At 37.7% G+C, this 5,000-nt stretch overlaps 3 non-coding genes across 3 annotated transcripts; all 3 read left to right on the top strand.

Annotated features, from left to right (window-relative positions):
* Positions 1-1,010: 1,010 nt before the first annotated feature.
* On the top strand, positions 1,011-1,092 carry TRNAF-AAA (transfer RNA phenylalanine (anticodon AAA)). Its single transcript has one exon. It is a non-coding gene; the product is annotated as a tRNA-Phe (tRNA).
* Positions 1,093-2,719: 1,627 nt separating this feature from the next.
* On the top strand, positions 2,720-2,801 carry TRNAS-UGA (transfer RNA serine (anticodon UGA)). The gene has a single exon. It is a non-coding gene; the product is annotated as a tRNA-Ser (tRNA).
* Positions 2,802-4,304: 1,503 nt separating this feature from the next.
* On the top strand, positions 4,305-4,386 carry TRNAS-UGA (transfer RNA serine (anticodon UGA)). Its single transcript has one exon. It is a non-coding gene; the product is annotated as a tRNA-Ser (tRNA).
* The last annotated feature ends 614 nt before the right edge of the window (positions 4,387-5,000 follow it).

Below are 5,000 nucleotides of genomic sequence, written 5' to 3'. Positions count from 1 at the left end.
GCAGCCATGACTGAGTCATGGTTGGTTCCATGGTGTAATCGTTAGCACTCTGGACTTTGAATCCAATGATCTGAGTTCAAATATCATTGGTACCTGGGCACACATTTCAATTTTTCCATGTGCACTCAGATCGACGATGCCCAAAGTTTATGATGAAACAAGCAATTTAAAATCCACATAATAAAAGACAAAAAAAGGGTTCAAGGATTCATGGAATACCATGATCAAAGCTGTCAATCAAGTAGGATTAGCAAAAATTAAAATTGTCTATATCACTCATTGTCTATGTCATACCAAGCAATCTCATACTCTGTGACTTGAGTCAATATTCACATAACACTCTTTCCAAGTGGGTGAATCTGACAAGGATTTGAAGCCAAAATGGCTTCAGGAAGTGTTTTTGATTTTTCTCTAAGCCATCTTTTCTTGTGTTTTCCAGAATTTCCTAAAGTGCCTTATAAACATTTTTGGTGGTGTTTTTCTAAATAATCTTTTCGGCGTCTTTTGAATGTGTTTTGTGGCTTTTTTTGTAGCACACAAAAGTCAATCAGGACCCTTTATAGGGTCTTTCGAACCTTACCGTTGACTTGTAGTATAGGTATGGAGCTGTTCAAAGTGAAAAACAGCTGAAGATTGATATGGTAATTTCAGTTAACCGCTGGACATTTTTGGAAACTTGAGATGGTTAATAGACGCTCCAAAGCCTGATCAAATGAACATCAAGTCTTTTTTACTTGGAAATGATTATGTTCAGTCTTCTCAGCATTTTCGTATTATTTTTAAGGATGTTTTTGGAGCTGACTGACTCCAAATCCACATTATGAAGAGGGAAAAGCATTAAACTGTGAATGGTTCCCATTGATGATGACTTTAAATCAGATTTTTGCATTTTACTGAGACCTTGTATTTTCTTTTCTTTTTCTGAGATGTCTTCCAGAGGGTTGATCACTGAGCTTGATCATGGTGCTATTAGAAAACGTGTGTGAAACTCATAACAGCTTGACGTCTGAGTAGTCGTGGCCGAGTGGTTAAGGCGATGGGCTAAAAATCCATTGGGGTCTCCCCGCGCAGGTGCAAATCCTGCCGACTACGTCTATGTTTAAAATAACTTTTTGACCTTTTATCTTTGTTGTTCAATTTGCATGTTTACTAGTCTATTCCCCATGACAGTGATCTGTGATGGAGCGAGTTTCTAGGACCAAACTGACTTTATATTTGACTGTTCTTTAGATAATCTATTCTGGAGCAACATTACATGTGCGACTTGCCGCTAATCAAAAGAAGTATCGTGGGTGCCATCAGGTAAGAGGTTTTTCTCTTGATCTTGTCCAGCAGCCACAGACCGCTGTCCTGGCTAATGGACTGGGACATGCACTTTGATTTGCACAAACCTTAAATTATCTCTCAGATGAAGCCTTTTACCATGCAATGCTAATCTTTATCGACTACTGGATGAACAGTTTTCTAACAGTATAAGTTTTGCAATTTATTTTTTTCACACTTTTTCCAAGTAACAGATACAGCAATCTTTTTACTAGCCACTTTTCATCAACATTTCAAACTGTCCTAGCTGTGATATCGTGGAAATGTTGGTAAATTTGTGGAATGAAAGGTTATAAGATATCAATTTACCATTGTGTATGATTGCAGATTTGCACTGCAGCTTTGGAGCCTGTTTTCGCCATCGTTCACGATTTCATATGCTTTATTCAGCACAACAAGCCGCAGCCATGACTATGTCATCGTTGGTTCCATGGTGTAATGGTTAGCACTCTGGACTTTGGACACAGTGATCTGAGTTCAAATCTCAGTGGAACCTGGGCACACATTTCGATTTTTCCATCTGCACTCAGATCGACGATGCCCAATGTTTATGATGAAATAAGCAATTTTTAAATCCACATAATAAAAGACAAAAAAAGAGTTCACATAATAAAAGACAAAAAAAGAGTTCAAGGATTCATGGTCAAAGCTGTCAATATCACTCATTGTCTATGTCATACCAAGCAATCTCATACTCTGTGACTTGAGTCAATATTCACATAACACTCTTTCCAAGTGGGTGAATCTGACAAGGATTTGAAGCCAAAATGGCTTCAGGAAGTGTTTTTGATTTTTCTCTAAGCCATCTTTTCTTGTGTTTTCCAGAATTTCCTAAAGTGCCTTATAAACATTTTTGGTGGTGTTTTTCTAAAAATTCTTTTCGGCGTCTTTTGAATGTGTTTTGTGGCTTTTTTTGTAGCACACAAAAGTCAATCAGGACCCTTTATAGGGTCTTTCGAACCTTACCGTTGACTTGTATTATAGGTATGGAGCTGTTCAAAGTGAAAAACAGCTGAAGATTGATATGGTAATTTCAGTTAACCGCTGGACATTTTTGGAAACTTGAGATGGTTAATAGATGCTCCAAAGCCTGATCAAATGAACATCAAGTCTTTTTTACTTGGAAATGATTATGTTCAGTCTTCTCAGCATTTTTGGATTATTTTTAAGGATGTTTTTGGAGCTGACTGACTCCAAATCCACATTATGAAGAGGGAAAAGCTTTAAACTGTGAATGGTTCCCATTGATGATGACTTTAAATCAGATTTTTGCATTTTACTGAGACCTTGTATTTTCTTTTCATTTTCTGAGATGTCTTCCAGAGGGTTGATCACTGAGCGTGATCATGGTGCTATTAGAAAACATGTGTGAAGCTCATAACAGTTTGACGTCTGAGTAGTCGTGGCCGAGTAGTTAAGGCGATGGACTTGAAATACATTGGGGTCTCCCCACGCAGGTTCAAATCCTGCCGACTACGTCTATGTTTCAATAACTTATTGACCTTTTATCTTTGTTGTTCAATTTGCATGTTTACTAGTCTATTCCCCATGACAGTGATCAGTGATGGAGCGAGTTTCTAGGACCAAACTGACTTTATCTTTGACTGTTCTTTAGATAATCTATTCTGGAGCAACGTTATATGTGCGACTTGCCGCTAATCAAAAGAAGCACCGTGGGTGCCATCAGGTAAGAGGTTTTTCTCTTGATCTTGTCCAGCAGCCACAGACCGCTGTCCTGGCTAATGGACTGGGACATGCACTTTGATTTGCACAAACCTTAAATTATCTCTCAGATGAAGCCTTTTACCATGCAATGCTAATCTTTATCGACTACTGGATGAACAGTTTTCTAACAGTATAAGTTTTGCAATTTATTTTTTTCACACTTTTTCCAAGTAACAGATACAGCAATCTTTTTACTAGCCACTTTTCATCAACATTTCAAACTGTCCTAGCTGTGATATCGTGGAAATGTTGGTAAATTTGTGGAATGAAAGGTTATAAGATATCAATTTACCATTGTGTATGATTGCAGATTTGCACTGCAGCTTTGGAGCCTGTTTTCGCCATCGTTCACGATTTCATATGCTTTATTCAGCACAACAAGCCGCAGCCATGACTATGTCATGGTAGGTTCCATGGTGTAATGGTTAGCACCATTTTTATGATGAAACAAGCAATTTAAAATCCACATAATAAAAGACAAAAAAAGAGTTCAAGGATTCATGGTCAAAGCTGTCAATATCAATCATTGTCTATGTCATACCAAGCAATCTCATACTCTGTGACTTGAGTCAATATTCACATAACACTCTTTCCAAGTGGGTGAATCTGACAAGGATTTGAAGCCAAAATGGCTTCAGGAAGTGTTTTTGATTTTTCTCTAAGCCATCTTTTCTTGTGTTTTCCAGAATTTCCTAAAGTGCCTTATAAACATTTTTGGTGGTGTTTTTCTAAAAATTCTTTTCGGCGTCTTTTGAATGTGTTTTGTGGCTTTTTTTGTAGCACACAAAAGTCAATCAGGACCCTTTATAGGGTCTTTCGAACCTTACCGTTGACTTGTATTATAGGTATGGATATGTTCAAAGTGAAAAACATCTGAAGATTGATATGGTAATTTCAGTTAACCGCTGGACATTTTTGGAAACTGGAGATGGTTAATAGATGCTCCAAAGCCTGATCAAATGAACATCAAGTGTTTTTTACTTGGAAATGATTATGTTCAGTCTTCTCAGCATTTTCGGATTATTTTTAAGGATGTTTTTGGAGCTGACTGACCCAAATCCACATTATGAAGAGGGAAAAGCTTTAAACTGTGAATGGTTCCCATTGATGATGACTTTAAATCAGATTTTTGCATTTTACTGAGACCTTGTATTTTCTTTTCATTTTCTGAGATGTCTTCCAGAGGGTTGATCACTGAGCGTGATCATGGTGCTATTAGAAAACATGTGTGAAGCTCATAACAGTTTGACGTCTGAGTAGTCGTGGCCGAGTAGTTAAGGCGATGGACTTGAAATACATTGGGGTCTCCCCACGCAGGTTCAAATCCTGCCGACTACGTCTGTGTTTCAATAACTTATTGACCTTTTATCTTTGTTGTTCAATTTGCATGTTTACTAGTCTATTCCCCATGACAGTGATCAGTGATGGAGCGAGTTTCTAGGACCAAACTGACTTTATCTTTGACTGTTCTTTAGATAATCTATTCTGGAGCAACATTATATGTGCGACTTGCCGCTAATCAAAAGAAGCACCGTGGGTGCCATCAGGTAAGAGGTTTTTCTCTTGATCTTGTCCAGCAGCCACAGACCGCTGTCCTGGCTAATGGACTGGGACATGCACTTTGATTTGCACAAACCTTAAATTATCTCTCAGATGAAGCCTTTTACCATGCAATGCTAATCTTTATCGACTACTGGATGAACAGTTTTCTAACAGTATAAGTTTTGCAATTTATTTTTTTCACACTTTTTCCAAGTAACAGATACAGCAATCTTTTTACTAGCCACTTTTCATCAACATTTCAAACTGTCCTAGCTGTGATATCGTGGAAATGTTGGTAAATTTGTGGAATGAAAGGTTATAAGATATCAATTTACCATTGTGTATGATTGCAGATTTGCACTGCAGCTTTGGAGCCTGTTTTCGCCATCGTTCACGATTTCATATGCTTT

The sequence above is a fragment of the Dendrobates tinctorius genome, unplaced genomic scaffold, assembly GCF_039654945.1.
Source record: "Dendrobates tinctorius isolate UK_male_01 unplaced genomic scaffold, ASM3965494v1 ptg000048l, whole genome shotgun sequence".
In the NCBI taxonomy this organism is placed as follows: Eukaryota; Metazoa; Chordata; class Amphibia; order Anura; family Dendrobatidae; genus Dendrobates; species Dendrobates tinctorius.
The sequence above is the reverse complement of the archived record's forward strand: the minus strand, read 5'-3'. Positions and strand labels throughout refer to the sequence as shown.